An 18,282-nucleotide genomic window follows, 5' to 3' on the forward strand; every position below is an offset into this window, starting at 1 on the left:
TGAAGATTTGCAGAGTATCAGCACACATTCTGCAAATTAGCATGGCAGTTCCTGCATTTTGTAGGAAAGAAATTTCTTTATGTTGTCACAATGTCATTTTCCCTGAACTATTCCATTGCTGTTGAAAGTGAACTAATATTAAGTGAATATCCACAGCTTTCTTAATAAACAGGAGGTAATTTATGGAGACATATGAGACTGCAGTTGCTGGACTCTGGAGCAGAAAATGAGCTGCTGAAGGAACTCAGCAGGTCAGGCAGCATCTGTGGAGAGAAATAGACCGTCGACGTTTTGGGTTAATGTGGATTGAAAGAGTAAAGGGGAGACATCCAGTATAGGTGAGATACCTTTTGTGGGACAAGGTGTCACAGGTAAACAACAGCAGATAAACCTGTTATTCTTGTAAAGAGGGCCACGGATTTTCTAAAAATGATGGACAATGTCAGCAAACCAAATGGAAATTCACTTGCACAGTGACCATAAATCAGTGGCCTGAAGAGCCAACGGTGTTGTGTTCATGTACACTGTTAGTTTAAAAAAGTGACTTGCATTTGAATAGCATCTTCCACATCCCTTTCAGGAAACACACACACACACACGTCCTGCTGTTCCCCTCGAAAATAATAACTGCAAGATATCTAAGTAAACCCTTGTGTCATTTATATGCCAGACGATAAATTGTGTCATTTATATGCCAATCGATAAATAAGTTAAGTAAATCATCAGCAGAAGTATAATCCAAATCTTTTAACTGTTATATATGTCTCTGTCAATCATTCAGATTTCTCTGTATCTTTTGTGTGAGGGGAGTACTCCAATAATAACTCCTTTGGTGAAGTGTCAGTCTAAATGTGGCAATGAGACACAATTTCGGCTCTCATTTTCTGATTCCTCTCAGCTTGGATGGATCACAAACCAATCTGCGGGTAGTAATGGCTCCCAAACAATGACATAGGCATCCCACAATAACATACTGCTGATTTAATGGAAGTCCAGCCTTAATGTTCCAGTGTTTCATCATTTCCTTTCACTGAGCAGACCCATCCTTTTTGTAAGCAGTTCTTTCTTCATCTTGGCATCTTGGGTCGAATGGTCTTGAGTCCATAAGCGACTGGAACACTGCCCCATGTGCTTTCTCCACTAGTTAATTAGATCGTGGCTCAGCATCACCTTCCTGAACAAATCCCATATCCCCATGTATCCTTAGTATCCAAAACTCTGGTTGATTTCTTTCTTGGATATACTCAGCAATTGATCCTGCACAGTCCTGTTGGGAAGAGAACATCGAACAGTAATGTTATGTTTGTTCTTCATCAAGAGACAAACTTTGTGTGGGTTTAACATCTGAACATTTTATTAACCAACACCAGACTGGCTTGCTCTCCCTCTCTTTTTACAGCCACTTCCTGTTCCCTCATGTGACCCCTTGCATTGCCTACTGGGAGTTGTAGTTCTTTATTACAACTACATAATAACACAAGTACAGCATAGGAACCGGCCCTTCGGCCCATGATGTTGTGCCGAACTATTTAAGCTAATGATGCCTAACTAAGCTAATCCCTTCTGCCTGCACGTGGTCCATATCCCTTCTCTGCATATTCATGTACTTATTTAAGAGCCTCTTAAATATCTCTATCCTATCTGCCTCCACCACCACCCCTGGCAGTGCATTCCAACAAAGATTCACCACCCTCTGGGTGAAGAAATGTGTTCTTCATACTGAATGGCTGACTCCTTTTTCTGAGACGGTGAGCCCACGTTCTGAGCACCCCAGCCAAGGGGATCATCATCCCTGCATCAATGTTGTCAAGCTGGTTTTGAGGTATCACTACTTTATTGTTTCAGTGATTTCTTGAGAGAGGGGATTGTACCACTCCTGCTCTGCAGGCCTTTCAAATAGTGGAAGACAGTCTTGCATTAATATAGTGCCTTCTAAGACATTTCACAATGCCTTGCATGAAATGAAATCTCATTCAGGTACAGCACCATGTACCTGCAGTGTTTCCAGCATGGAAGCAATGGGCTGAATGGCCTTCTCCTTCTGTGCATTCAATTTTCAATGAAGTAATTTTGAATGATTTGGAGTGAAAAAGTATTGAGGTCAACTTGAGCACAACAAGCTCCCAGAAACAGCAGTGATATCAATAATCAGAATTATTTTTTTTCTGTAGAGGAGGTCAGTTGAATGATAAGTGATGCCCAAGTTTCTGGGAAAACTCCCCTGGTCCTCTCTGAAGTTGTGTTGTGGAATTTTCATGTCTTCCTGAGAGGACAGATTGGGGTCCTGGTTTAATGTCTCTTTCTCACGGCGGTAGCTCTCACCTTGCCTCACTCCCTTGGAACTCCGCTGTTAGCCGAGGCTTTTGTACCCCGGATTCGGGAGTGGGACTTCAATCCATAACCTGGTGACCAAATGGTATGAGAGACATCTTGCCTGAGTCACAGCTGGCTTTTCACTTAAGCATCAGTGTTAGAAGGCATTATCTGGGTGGGTCTGTGGGTCAAGGTCAAAGTCAATGTCGAGTTTATTGTCTTATGTACAAGAACATGTATGCACAGGTGCAAAGAAAAACTTGCAGCAGCATCACAGGCACATAGCATTAGATATGCAACATCCAGAGAACAAAACCTCCAACAGTGCAGCACTCCCTCAGTACCACAGTGATATGTGTGCCAGGATTGTCTCAGTCTTTGCAATGGGACTTTATCACTGATTGATTCTGGGATCTTTTTGCCAGGTAAACAGAGGCCAAAACAGGAAGGAAAAAGAACTGCACGTGCCATCCAACAAGTTCAATGTCCATTTAAAATGAAGAGATAGACCAGAATACAAAGAACAGACCTTGTTAAAACTCAGCGCAGATGTAGCACTCATTAACCCTGAATTATACACAATTTTTACGAAAGAACACAATTAGAACAAAAAAATGAAGTCCATTGTAGTACAAAGTGTCAATGTGGTCATAGTGTTGCTACACTGAGGTAGTGATTAGGATTGTGTCAGTTGGTTCCAGAAGCGAATGGTCAAAGGGAAGTAGCTGTCCTTGAACCTGGTGGTATGGGAGTTCAGGCTTCTGTACCTCCTGCCCAATGGTAGCTCTGAGAAGAGGCCATGGCCCGGATGGTGGGGATCTTTGGTGATAGATGTTACCTTCTTGGTAAATTCAGTGAGTTTGTATTGACGTTGCATGTGTGTGATGATGCAAAACCACTACGTTGCTCCCTGGTTCTGTACAGTTCTTAAGGCCAACATTCAAATGCTGAAAGATCCTATGGTAACCTTGGAAGAGGAGCTCAGAATGCTTCTGGTATCTCAGCTGACGCACCTCCCTGAAGTGATTCACTGCTACTTCAAGGTTTATGTGCAACACTGATGACTGCTGCCTTATCCCTGCTGCAAAACATACTTGCACTCAAAATAAAGTAATTGTGCAAAGTCCTTATTGAGAATTTTTTGACAGTGACAAAGCACCGCTGTATTAACAGCGTTGTGTCTTGGTTTCACCTGCACCATCAGTTGGTTCTCAGAATGACCACTAGGTGGAGCACCTTGTGGTTTTTGAGGGTCCATCACTAGGATCAGTATGAATTGTAGTCCCTGGATCTCATCTCCTGCTGACCCGATGCACATGTGAACTACAAGTGCGGAAGTGCGTGCAAACGGAGCCTGTAACCTGGCACAGGTAAATCTTCCTGAGCTAAACACAAGCTAGATTTGTTAAGAAATTCAGATGAAAGCATAAAAGAGACTTAGGGACATTGGAAAGTACATTTGACCTCGTAATATTCTCTCTCAATCATGACTGCCACTATGTCATTACTATTACTCCGTATTTGACTGCAGGACACCTTTCTTCAAGAAGAAAATGCATTTGTCTAGTAAGTCTTCCCACTCCTTCCTCTCAACAGAGTCAACTGTTTGTTAATTCAAAGTTTGGTTAATTCAGACTTTCTTCTGTCCCTCACAGAGATTTACTGTCCACTGTTCTTCAGCGCTTTATTTTGTGTTTTTTTAAGATAAAAAAAACACTCCAAACTCACAGTGAGTTTGTGTGTCTCCACATCTCCCTACAAAGCAGTAATTCTGTCTGAGTGCTGCATCTGCGCTGAGTTTTAACAAGGTCTGTTCTTTGTATTCTGGTCCATCTCTTCATTTTAAATGGACATTGAACTTGTTGGATGGCACGTGCAGTTCTTTTTCCTTCCTGTTTTGGCCTCTGTTTACCTGGCAAAAAGATCCAAGAATCAGTCAGTGATAAAGTCCCACTGCAAAGACTGAGACAATCCTGGCACACATATCACTGTGGTACTGAGGGAGTGCTGCACTGTTGGAGACTTTGTTCTCTGGATGTAACATTAAACTGAGTTGCTGATTGCTCTCCCAGGAAAGCATTAAAGTCCCCCATTCAGTTTTTGAATAAAAGCAAAATACTGCCCAAACCTTCTCCCTAAATCTGTGTTATTAAGACAGATGATTAGGTTATTTATTTCATTCCTATTTCTGGGACCTTGCTGACCGTAAATTGACTGGTGCATTTGCGATATGATTCAGACAACACTTCTCTAAACCCCATCAACTGAGGTAGTGAAATATTGTAGAATGTAAGTCTTCCTTTCTTTAAGATGGAGATCTTTAAGGAGATATATAGGATTGAAATTGTTTTATGTCTGAATTTGGTTCAGATAACTGTGGTTTTATCGCAGTTGTTATTAACAGTGCTGAAGGGGACTGAGCACCTTTTTACCAGAAGTTTGGATTCTTCTTCTGCAGGTTGCTTTTACAAAATGACGTTCCATTCATCAAATGGAACAAAGAATTTGAAGTAACATTCTAGGTTAACCCTTTTATTTAGGTCCAGTGAATACACTCCCACACATTCACAAACGGAACTTGTATGGGTGTATCAAAGTATCATTTCCGTGTCTGGGGAGAACCTTCAGATGGTTATCATTCTGGAAGAAAGGCAGACATAAGAATAGAGGAGTCTGTTCTTTAGTCATAAAGCCCTGCCAAGGGGTATAGATAGGATAGACTGCAGAAAACTGGAGGACATAGATTTAGAATAAGGGGTAAGAGATTTAGTGGGGATCTGAAGTGGACCTTTTCCACCCCAAGAGTGGTGAGTTCCTGGAATGCGATGCCAGACAGAGTGGTGGAAGCAGAGTTACTAACAGCATTTAAGAGGTGTCTAGATGAGCCCTTGAATCGCTTTGGCATTGAAGGTCTGCTGGAAGATGGGATTAATATGCATAGGTGCCCATTGGTCAGCATGGATGTCATGGGACGAATGGTCTATTACCATGCTGTATGACTCCATGGCAGATCTATGGTATGAGAGATGCAGGCAAGTGAACTATTTATAGTTGGTTGGCCCAATTCCCCTCTCTTCTATTCGTTTGGTTCTGCATTCTTTCAAGCCCAGAGTGAATGGTTGGTTTGCCTCCATTAAGCTTCTCACATCTCTATCCTGGTTGGCAGTCCACAGTAATTGCAAAGCCTTTGTCTTGCCACCTTTGTCTTGTGAGATACCCAGCTCCTGACCTACTCTTGCAGCCACAATATGTTATATGTCGGGTCCAGTTGAGTTTCTGGTCAATAAGCCTTCTCCTTGAATCGTGGTGGTTACTCCAGCCAGGTTACCTGCTCCCTTAGTCCCACACCCTTGGTGTGTGGCTGGGCTGTGCAGATGAGGAAGAAACCAAATTTGGTCCCCGTGGCAAAGGACTTAATCACGATCACTGTACCACCTGGAACCAGATCCCAATACCGAGCAACTTATTTAAAAGAAATGTCAAAGATATGAGATCATAAAAAGTATTTTCACTGTAAATATGTTTAATTTTGGTAAAATTGCTTGAATGTGGAAAATTTTCAAATTCCTATTGGTTATTGAGCACTTGTCTGCCATTGAAGGATTCCTGTGTTTTCAAAGGATGGGATGGAATTTTAAGATTTTCCATCTTCCGTGTTAGGACTTCCTGAACTGTAACTCAAAGTAAATTGGTTAAATACTTCCAAAATGGAAAATGTACAGTGCAGGGGAATTGCAGAGAAGATGAATTGGATGTACTGTTCTTATAATCACATCATCCTTATGCAAAGTATTTTAGTTATCCAATGAAATTTGAAACTGATACACATAAGGATCTATTAACATTTCTGACCCAAAATATTGGTTAAATATTAAATATTAAACTGCATTTAAGAGAGACCGAGGGAGGGGATGTCGGGCAGAGGGTGGGTGTGGAATGGAGAGAGGGGAAGAGCGAGAGAGAGAGGGAGAGTAATCAGAGAAGGGAAGTGAGCACAGAGAGGGAGGCAAAGGTAAGGGAAGGAGAGAGCGCGAGGCAGAGTGGAAGAGAAGGGATTCTACAACACTTAAGTTCCTCGTGGTGGAGTGTTGAAAATCTCATGCATGAAAGGATTGATATCCTGTAAAGTTGCAAGGATTCGTGAGGATTCATGGATGGGAAGGAAGATAAGAGAGAGAGTCGGAAAGGCACAAGAAATTGCATGGCCTCTTTCTGTGCAGTGTGATACTGCTCCAGGACTTTCTCTGAGGAAGTCTGTGCTTATCCCTCCAAACAGCAGAAAATGGTGAAGTTAAGATGTAAAATCTCTGAAACTAATTTATCTTTGCCTTTCCCACCAACAGCACACAGTGAGGATCCGAGGACAAGCCTGTACTTTGTGAATGACTCATTGCAACAGGTGATCTTCTCCAGTTCAGTGGGCACGGTGTTGCCGTGCCCAGCTGCCGGGTCTCCGGGCACTGTCCTCCGCTGGTACCTTGCCACGAAAGACGACATCTACGACGTGCCCAACATCCGCCACGTCCACCTCAACGGCACCTTGCAGCTCTATCCCTTCTCGCCATCAGGGTTTAATAGCTTTATCCACGACAATGACTACTTCTGCACGGCTGAAAACATAGCCGGCAAGATAAGGAGCCCAAATATCCGTGTCAAAGCAGGTAAGGTTATCTGGAGCCTCTTCCTTGTGGGAATTTGGAGGGATTCTCGAGTTGGTAGTCATACAGCATGGAAACAGGCCCTTCGGCCTAATCTGTCCGTGCCAACCAAGTTGCCTAGCTGAGCTAATCCCATTTGGCTGCATTTGGCCCAAATGCCTCTCAACCTTTCCTATCCATGTACCTGTCCAAGTGTGTTTTAAACATTGTAATTATACCTGCCTCTACCACTTCCTCTAGCAGCTTGTTCCACAGAATCACCAACCTCTGTGTGGGAAATGTTGCCCCTTAGATCCATTTTAAATCTTTCCCCTCTCGTCTTAAACCTACGCTCACTAGTTTTGCACTCCACTGCTCTGGAAAAAGACTTTGGTTATTCACCTTATCTACATTCCTCATGATCTTATAAACCTCTATAAGAGAGTATGGTTACCAACAACCTCTTTTTGTAAGGGACTTCTCATTCCAAAAAAAATAGACCGGTTCCATATACAATTGATACAGGACAGTCCATTTCCTCCATCATTTTGCCAACTTGGACACCTGACTTCCCAGGCTCAGATCTCAGGTTAGTTTCGAACTGAATGACTCCGGGACAAATCGTCTTGAGTCATTCAATAGAAACAAGAACCCTGGGCTTTGGGTCAGTGGTGAGCACTAATGGCTTGTTTGCTCAGCTCTGAAATAACTGGTGCAATTCTCCCAGTGAGAAATTGCAAGAGCAGCCAGCACCCTCCTGTGGAGGGAGGACAAGCTCCATCTATGGAGATAAAGTCCCACCCATGACAGTGCACCATGCAGGCACAGTAGTGTAGTGGTTAGTGTAACACTATTACAGTGCCAGCGACCCCGGTTCAATTCCCACTGTGGTCTATGAGGAGTTTGTACATTCTCCCTGTGTCTGTGTGGGTTCCTTTGGGTGCTCCGGTTTCCTCCCACATTCCAAAGATGTACGGGTTAGGAAGTTGTGAGCATGCTATGTTGGCGCCAGAAGTGTGGCGACACTTGTGGGCTGCCCCCAGAAGATTCTACGCAAAAGATGCATTTCACTGTGTGTTTGGATGTACATGTGACTAATAAAGATATCTTATCCTTATCCTATTCCCTGGTGTTTAAGGAGCAATGTTAGCAACCTTTGTTGGGGGTGGACATTAAATTTGGGAAGTACCATGTACTACTGTTGTACTGGTACTGGGAGGAAACTTAAGACGTGCATTTTTTTATGTTTCAACTGGTGACCTGGAGGTCACTCCTTCCTTCTTACTGCCTCTAAGTACAACTACTAAGCCCTTTTAGGAAATAGTTGTCAATGATGTTACCTGGGACCTGATGTGTCCATTCCCCACTCTCACCCACCTACCCACGGCGTTCTTGGCTTACCCAAGCTTCTACCCTGCCTAAGTCCAGCCTCAGAACATACTACCCAGTCACACATTTTTGGTTAAGGAACACCCTTCTGGTTAGGGTGAGATCCTACCTAACAGGGGTACACCATAAATCTTAGGCTTGTGCTGATATAGTGGGCGATTTTCCTAAGACTCAGGTTTGTTTGAACACAGGCAGTTGATTCCTGAGCTGAACTATACTGACACTTAGTCATGGATGCTTGGCAGAGTCCTGATCTCGAGTTCCTTTCTCCAGCACAGTTATCTTCCACTCAATGATAAATCACCAAAATGAATAAAGTAAAATCAAACTATTGTTATCTGGAAGCAGTGTCAGACACCTGCACTTTCTCTGGGGTTTTGCCTGGCCTTGTGAGCTGTGGTTTATGGTTGGTGATACGAACCTCTTGATTAAATGATACCTTTATTATTCATTCTCTAATGTATACTTTAGTCTCCGTAAAATCATAAAAGCACCATTGAAGGACATTGATTGAAGAGTAAGAGGCTTTTATGATGACATTGTTTCATAATGTTACACCATTATGAGGATATAATGATGGAATTATTTGAAAGGGTGCAGTGGGTTTATAAGGCCCAGTTTAATGTGGAGCTCACCCATTGTGGTTGGTAGATAGTTCTCAGTCAAATTTTCAGTTGAGAAGTTAAGGATCATAGAGTCACACAGCACAGAAACAGGACCTTCGGCCCATCATGTCCATGCTGATCATCTATACCAATCCATTTTCAGGCACTTGACCCAGAACCTTCAATGCCTTGGTGAGATTAGAACTAGGGGACATAGCCTCAAGATTCCAGGGATTTAGGATGGAGATGAGGAGGAATTGCTTTTCCCAGAAAGTAGTGAATCTGTGGAATTTTCCACCTCAGGAAGCAGTGGAGGCTTCCTCTTTAAATATATTTAAGACACAGTTAGATAGATTTTTGCGAAGTAGGGGAATGAAGGGTTATGAGGAAAAGGCAGGTAGGTGGACCTGAATCCATGGCCAGATCAGCCATGATCTTATTGAATGGTGGAGCAGGATTGACAGGTCAGTTGTCCTACTCCTGCTCCTATTTCTTAATGTTCTTATTTGAATGCTTGTCTAGATAATTTCTTAAATGTTGCGAGAGTCTCTGCCTCCATCACCATTCAGGCAGTGTGTTCCAGATTCCAACCATCTTCTGGGTCATAAAATTCTTTCTCAGATCCCCTCTAAACCCCCTACTTCCCTCAACCTATGCCCTCCGATTTTATACACCACTGCTATGAGGAAAAGTTTCTCGCTATCTTACCTACTGACACCCCTCACAATTTTGTATACCTCAGTCAGGTCTCCCCTCAGCCTCCTCTGCTCCAAGGAACCCAAACCTATTCAGTCCCTCGTCAAAACTGGAGTTGTTGGTTAGGCCCCACTTGGAGTTCAAATCATTAATTTGGTCGCAGTTGGAGTTTGTGTGCAGTTCTGGTCGCTACGTTGTGGGAAGGATGTAATTAAGCTATAAAGGATGCAGAAAAGATTCACTGGAATGTTGCCTGGACTAGAAGGCTTCAGTTATGAGGAGAGATCAGATAGGCTGGGACTGTTTTTCCAAGAGTGAAGGAGGCTGGTGTGACCTTATGGAGGTTTATAAAATCGTGAAGCACATAGATAAGGTGGAAAGACACAGTCTTTTTCCCAGGGTCGGGGAGTCTAAAACTAGAGGGCATAGATTTGAGGTGAAGGGGGAAAGATTTAAAGGGGACCTGTGGGACAACCTTTACACACAGAGGGTGGTGGGTGTATGGAATGAGCTGCCAGAGGGAAGTGGTAGAGGCATTTACAATTTCAACATTTAAAAGACATTTGGACAGGTACTTGGATAGGTAAGATGTAGAGGGATATGGGCCAAATGCAGGCAAACAGATTAGCATAGATAGACATTTTGGTTGGCATGGATGAGTTGGACTGAAGGGCCTGTTTCCATGCTCTATAACTCCATGAACCCATGAATCTATGAAATGATCCATCTGAGGCAACAACTTGGTGAATCTCCTCTGCACCCTGTCCCATAGAATCATATCCTTCCTGCAATGTGTTGATCAAAACTGCACACACTTCTTCAGCTGTGGCATAACCAATGCTTTATAAAGTCATACCATAACCTCCTTGCTCTTATATTCTGTACCCTAGCTAATGAAGGCTAATGCCTTAACCACCTTAACTACCTGTGTTTCCACCTTCAGGGATTCATGGACTTGTAGGTCCTTCTGTCCCTCATTATTTCAGAGCCCTTCCTAAAGCTCTATGTTAAACTGAAATAAAACAGAAACTGATAGTAGGAGTCATGTAGCATCTGTGGAGAGAGAAAGGAAAGTAATTCTTCAGGTCAGAACTCCAATACACTAGTGTCAGAGCTATGTTATTACGCTTTCATCTGCAGATATCAGTCATTGTAATGGGATATTATGAAGAATTACAATGCCTTTAACAGTGATGTATGGTATCAAAGATGATGTGACCAACTGGTTCTGTTATAAATCTGAGTAAGAGTCTCCAGACCTGTCCTCTTCCCTTTGTCCCAATCTCTTACTCTCCAAGCTAATGGAGAATGTTTGAGATTATCGAAGTGCTTTATTGAACGTATCCTGAAGGAGAGGCAGCATTTGTCTACCATCAAAACGGCTAACTGGTTCTGTCCATGACTACACAAAGTAAGAAGTGGTCACGTGCTGCAATTCTTAAAGGAGTACACACCCAATCACATAAAGGCCACTTGTGTTGTGCTCCTTCTTAATAATGAGAACAAAAGGAAGAAGCAAGCAGCCAACATAACCATTCAGTCTCTGAGTGCTTTATTTTGACTCAAAGTCCTTCAGTTACTTGGGCTGATGGGCTGTTCTTTCACTGATTGCAATTCTCCTGGAGCTTGTTGTGATGCTGTTGTGTTCCTGCTCTGCGGGTTTAGTTGGTACTTCCACACCTGTTCCTGCCAAGCAAGCCTCTTCGGTGGCCTTCCTGAGGTAAAGTCTATTTCTCTCATGACTTTGGATGATCTGGGGTGCAGTGTGTCGCCTCACTGCTGTGGTTGTCAGATACGAGCTTCATCAACACAGTGTCTCTGCCTATTAGTAAGAGCAGGTCTTTGGCACCTCTGTTATGATGATGTGGCTGCCTTCCGTTGGCTGTGTGCTGCATTTCTAACATGATTGCTTGCTTTGATCCTGGCTGTGATACGGTCCTACTTTCAAGTATGGATGTGACCTCTTTCGGGTCCACTGCTATAAAACCACATAATGTATCGCGTGACCTCCTGGCTTCCATCTTCCAGCCAACTTCCGCGGTTTTGTTGTACGTTGACAGCACTTGACTGGTTGGTTTTACTGTGCCATCTCCAGGTTGGTGGCCTGTTTCAGGTGGATATTATTCATCGCTCCTGAGTACAGAACATAGAACATAGAACAGTACAGCACAGGAACAGGCCCTTCAGCCCGCAATGTCTACACCAAACACATGCCAAATTAAACTAAATCTCTTCTGTCTGCACATGATCCATATTCCTCCATTCCCCTACATATTCATGTGTCAATCTAAAAGCTTATTAAAGGCAGGTCAAGTTGAAGTGTCACTGATTACCCTTACGCCAGCATCTTGATGTAGGTAAATCTGGTGGGTGTTCCTTCCACAGAATTAACCTCATTTGGCATCAGGGACATTGTAAACCTGACTCATGTACCTCACTCTGTCTACTCCATGCATTTTCAATGTCATGCACCGTTTGTGGAAATAATTTTCTGTTCCACATCACATTTCTTTCTCATTTGTAGAGCTTTCATTTTCTGGCACCCATTGTTGCCATCTACAAAGCTTGCAACATCTACAACAACAGCATTGCAATAACTAGAGGGCATGCAATTAAGGTGAGAGGGGGGAAAATTTCAAAGGAAAGGGGGCAGATTTTTTACACAGGAAGCGGTGGCTCCCTGGAATGTGGAACAATTTCACAAGGTGGTGATAGGTAGATGCAGGTAAGAGATATGATAGGTGGGTGCCCAGAATGTGCTGCCAGGGGTGGTGGTGAAGGCAGTAATGTAGAAGCATTTAAGAGGCTCTTAAATAGGCAGATGAAAATTCAGGGAATGGAGGATATGGACCATGTGCAGACAGAAGGCGATTGGGTGACATTAGCTTAACTAGTTCTATGTTCTAACTGAGGAGCCCAACCTCTACTTTTGCTTTCCTGCCTTTTGCCTCAGATGTCACCACATGCACTTCCTGTCATTGGGTATCTGACTTTTGCAGCCTGATTTTGGATCACTCAGCAGTTTTGCACATCTGTATGTGTTTTTCCACCATTAGCTCTGTCTTGCATCGTAGCCATCCCCTCAGGCTGGACCACATTGGATGAGTTCTTCAAATCTGCAAAACCACAATTACCCGCCAATCTCCCTGCTCCTGCTTGCATATAAAGACTCAGTCAACTGTTTCATTTCTGCACAGTTTGCAATGTGCTCGTAAATCAGGATCTCATGTGAGGGATTTTACATACAAAATTCTCCCCTAATAACCAATGAAATTCAAAACACCTTTACAAGAAACACAAGAAAATAGGAGCAGGAGTTGGCCATCAAGCCCCTCAAGTCTGTCCCACCATTCAGTATGATCTATGCTGGCCTCAACTCCTCTTTTGTGTCAATTACTCAATTCCTCGATCTTTCAAATCAGTCTCCACCTTAACTAAATCTAATGATTCTCGGGGGCAGAGACTTCCAGAGCATCACTAGCTTTTACTTTAGTCTATTCTGGTTTATCTGCCCACAGTCATCTCAATATACAGACAGTCCCCAGGTTATGTAAGGGTTCTGTTCCTGAGAACTGTCCATAGGTTGATTTCTCCACAACTCAGAAACATTTGTTTTCTACAGTTATCAACCATAATTAAACTAGTGGGATATATACTGTACCCAGTCATTAATGAATAAGATGAAACATTTTATTATCATTATTACTGGCTTGAAAAATGCTTTAAAAATGGATGGGAGAATTAGTGTACAGTCAGATTTCTGTAAGTCAGGTCATTTGTAACCCAGGGAGCCCCTGTACAGTGTGAATTATCCCCTGCATTCTTAAGGCCAGTTACTTGCCTGGAGATTGAGTGGCCTTATTCGTTCCATTGTGTTTCATCTCATTAAATCACATTGCTCACTAGCTCTTTGCACACATCTGTGTGTCACTTCAACTGGGAGGTTGAAGCCCATTATTTGGTATGATTCAGGAATGTAGTCTCAATAACCAGCATTTCTAACACTGATTGTCGGTATCTCTCTCCTTCTAAGCTACTGGGAAATACTCAGTGATTCAAGCGAACAAAGTATTTTATTAAACAAAAGAATTTACACAGATAGAGAGAGAGAGGATTCCTTTACTGTGTACGTGCTACCACACACACAAACTTATTCTGCACAGGCCAGACGTAAAGGAGTATTTGGTCACATGCTTAAAGAGATACACATCCTATGTTAGACACAAGGAATTCTGCAGATGCTGGAATCTAGAGCAATACACAAAAAGTGCTGGAGGAACTCAGCAGGTCAGGCAGCATCTATGGAGGGAAATAAACAGCAGACGACCCAAAACGTCGACTGTTCGTTTCCCACCATGGATGCTGCTTGACCTGCTGAGTTCCTCCAGCACTTTTTGTATATCACATCCAGTGTTATATTACACCACTGAGTCATATGAAGCAGCAGAGTACAAACATGTGAGGTTGATCTCCTACATTTGGTGTCCTTGCATGGATGGTTTTTAACTCAATGATATCATCATCAGCGCTGTCATTTTCTGGTCAATTTGCCACAAGGTGGAGATTGCCACTTATCGGGCTGCTTTGTGGGATGAACTGGAAGAAAGTATGACATAATTTTATAAACAGCCATGCTTGTAAGGGACTTGTTTCAACATGATTTTCTGTTGGTGTGTTGCATATTTATACCAAAGGTTTGATTATTTTCATGTGAAATATGTCCCTTTGAAGGCAGCAGTCAGGTGCAACGATGCCCAGTCATGTGGAACCCAACCACCTTGCTGGTATTTTTGTTGCAGGGTTGTTATGGGATACAGTTTTCAGAATGGACAGCAGGAAAGTAGCCAACTGCTTGGTTACATCGGGTCCCTGTTGAGATGGTGCTTTTACAGAGAGGCATTAGGCCACTAATACAAACACCAAGAAACTTCTGAGTTGAAATGCGCTGCCTCCCTACTTCACTCAATAAGGCAAGCTGCTTAGATGAAGAAATGTTTGATAAACTTCTGAAGGGGAAGAGGATAACTTTGTAACAAATTGCTTGAAAGGAACATGTTTCAAGGTGACTTCCATTGGTTTGTTATTTATTTTTATAACTCCGTTTTGACTATTTTGATTAAATACCGTCTTCTGGGATGTTGGAACCCCTTTAAAAAGAAATAAACACAGGATATGTTGGCAATACTCAGCAGGCCAGGCAGCTAACTGCGAAGAGAAAAATGGACAATGTTTCAGGTCAATGGTCCTTCTTCAGAAGTGGCCCTTTTAAACATCTGTGAATCCTTCAGATGGCCAAGAACATCTCCATAGCTACAATCAATAAGTTGACAAGTCATGATATTGGTTGCACTGATCTGATCTGTCTGGACATGTTTGGAATTGGTGATATATCAATGCATCTGCAGCAAAACATAGACTTCTGGACCAACATCTAATACTGCTCCAATAACAAATTAAAATTCTAATAATAGTAAGAAGAATACATAAACATCGGTGTGTCAATTCCATCTTAAAATCATTAGTAAAATCACATAATCCAACATACATTAATATTCCCTCTTTATACAAGTAATATAAAGACAAAAGATAGACAGGTGGTCGCCAGTTTATGACCGGTTGACTTATGTACATATGAACGAGCGCTTGGGAGACTGGCGGGACAGATTTGCCGGCTGCTGTGGGGCTGCAGACATCTTCTGCAGTGCGGGAACTTGGTTCGTGGCCGCATTTCCGACGTGCGAACTGCTCAGGTTATGAAATGTTCACAGGAATGGAACCCTGTCGTAACCTGAGGAGGGAGGACCTCTGTCTGGGATATGTCGGGATGAGGAGCTGGCCATTCAGGACCGAGGTACATTGTAATTTTTACAAGTTCTCTACCTCAGGGACTCACGTCCACTCAGTCATTGAGGGTATTCAGTGTTGCGTTCAGTAGGTTGTTGGGCAGTAAGCAGTATAGGGATCAGGCATGCAAGTAGAGCTTGAGGCCACAGGATCATCCTTGATCTGACTGAATGATGGAGAAGGCTTGAAGGTCCATATGGACCACTCTTGCTATTATTTCCAATGTCCTCAGAGCCCATGTTACCAAATTTATTTCCATTTATTGGACATGGCTGACTAGGAATTGATCCTCAGTTGGTAATGCTTAAAGTCAGCACTTGTATTGCTTCTGAAACTTAGTTCCGTTATGTTGTAGTTGTACAAGAGGTTGGTGAGTACTGTGTTTATTTTGGTCACTCTGCTGAAGGAAAGATGCCATTAAACTGGAAAGAGTGCAGACGAGATTCACGAGGATGTGGCCTGGACTTGAGGGACTGGGTTATAGGGAGAGGCTGAGCAGGCTAGGATTTTATTCCTTGGAGCATAGGAGACTGAGAGGTGATCTTATGGAGGTGTATAAAATCATGAGAGCAGAGGGTGAATGCACTCAGTCTTTTTCCCAGGGTTGGGGAAGCAAGAACTTAGAGGGCTTAAGGTGAGTGGGGAGAGATTTAATGGGAACCTGAGGGGCACCACAAGACTAGTGGGGGTAGAATTAAATGGTCACTGGTTCAAACCCTTGCAGTGCCTGCTTTGTTTGAAATGAGTGTCGCAGTGTTCTTTGGACTAGATTGTTAGTTAGGGACCACTTACTATGAGAAGTTGCCTATTAAGGAAATGAACAACAAGCTCTTGCTCAATGTTAGTAAAATAAAGAACTGATTGTTGACTTCAGGAAGGGGAAGGAGGGCGAACATGCGCCAGCCTACATCGGGGGATCGGTAGTGGAGAGAGTCAGCGACTTTAAATTCCTGGAAATCAACATATCAGATGACCTGTCCTAGGCCCAGCACACAGATGCAATCACAAGGAAGGTGCCCCAGCATCTTTACTTTCTTCGAAGGTTAAGGAGGTTCGGCTTGTCACTGAACACTCTAACAAACTTCTACAGATGTGCTGTTGAAAGTATCCTGACTGGGTGCATCATGGTCTGGTATGGCAATTTGAATGCGCAGGAACATAAGGAGTTGCAGAGAGTGGTGGACTCAGCTCAATACATCAGGGGCACATCCCGTCCCATCATTGGTAACATCTACATGAGGCGCTGCCTTAAGAAGGCAACATCTATCATCAAAGATCCCCACTATCTGGGCCATGCCACCTTCTTGCAGCTACCATTGGGCAGGAGGTACAGAAGCCTGAAGTTCCACACCACCAGGTTCAAGAACAGCTACTTCCCTTCAACCATTTGGTTCTTGAACCAACCTGCACAACCCTAATCACTGTCTCAGTACAGCAACACTAGTACCACTTTCACCACTTTGCACTGCGGTCGACTTGTTTTATTTTGTTCTAATTGTGTTCTTTCTTGTATAATTTTTATAATTTATGATGTTAATTTATGTTGTTTTTTGTTAGTGTTGTGTATCTGATGCTATGTGCCTGTGGTGCTGCTGCAAGTTTTTCATTGCACCTGTGCAGACATGTACTTGCGCATATGGCAATAAACTCGACTTTGACTTTGAATTGAGAAAGTGAGCAAGACTCTAGGATTGGTTTAATATGCTGGGTAAAAGGCCCCAGAATTAACTAAATGATGTTGAAGACAGTTCAAGAATAATATTATTTGGGAATATTTACAGTATGAGTGAGGGGGCAATTAGCTCCTGCAAGGAACAGAACAAAAGATATAAACATCTGGTACAAAGCTCCAGTCCTGATCAATTGAGGGTCAATTCAAAATATTATTAGATATTATTGGATTTTTTTTAGGCACATATCTGAAGAGATATGTAACCAAGGTGATTAGATACAGATCAGCTGTGATCTTATAGCTGAACAGGATCGAGGGGCTAAGTGGCCTTCTCCTGTTCCTGTGTAAACTAACATTGTGGTCATGTATTTCACTACCAGAGAATGCGGAGAAACTCTGGATTAATCAGTGCTGCTGTGAGGTAGCTAAAAGCCATAATTCAAATGAAAAGCATTCTCCTGCCACAAACGATGGGAGTTCATCTTGTGTCACCAATGACAGCTGGTGAGCCCTGAGATTAAATCAAAACCTTCATCCCTGTATATACCACAGCAAAACCCACTTGTCACTGCTACATGCTGAAGATCTTGATTTCACCATATGGCAATGTCATACATAGTAGCCACAACTACATTGTGCAATAAATATCACAGAGAACCAACAAATGCTTTTTACTTGATTAGCTTGAATGCCAGCTTGTCTGTAAAGGTGACATTCAGATGAACAGCTGAAAGACCTCGGTCAGTGCAGTTGTACAAGACATTGATGAGGCAGCACCTGAAGTATTGTGTATAGTTTTGGTCAGCGTGTTGTAGGAAAGACGTCATTAAGTTGGAAAGAGTGCAAGGAAGACTTAAATGATGTTGCCAGGGCTCGAAGGCCTGAATTATAGGGAGAGGTTGGGCAGGAGAGGACTTTATTCCTTGGAGTGTAGGAGACTGAGGGATGACCTTTTAGAGGTGTATAAAATCATGAGGGGCTTAGATAGGGTGAATGTACATAGACTTTTTCCCAGGGAAAGGGAACTAAAAACAAGAGGGCATAGGTTTAAGCTGAGAGGGAAAAGATTTAAAAGGGACCTGAGGGCCAACTTCCTCATGCAGAGGGTGGTGTGTACTTGGAACGA

The 18,282-nt window shown here is 42.9% G+C and overlaps 1 protein-coding gene across 1 annotated transcript in view; it reads left to right on the plus strand.

The window, feature by feature from the left end:
• The first annotated feature begins 6,824 nt into the window (after positions 1-6,824).
• The window catches only part of LOC127583633 (cell adhesion molecule DSCAML1), a 506,127-nt gene continuing 494,669 nt past the window's right edge, over positions 6,825-18,282 (plus strand). The window contains 1 exon segment of the mRNA XM_052039813.1: positions 6,825-6,974. The gene's annotated coding sequence lies outside the window, so the exon portion shown is untranslated.

Source organism: Pristis pectinata, chromosome 27, assembly GCF_009764475.1.
Source record: "Pristis pectinata isolate sPriPec2 chromosome 27, sPriPec2.1.pri, whole genome shotgun sequence".
NCBI lineage: Eukaryota > Metazoa > Chordata > Chondrichthyes > Rhinopristiformes > Pristidae > Pristis > Pristis pectinata.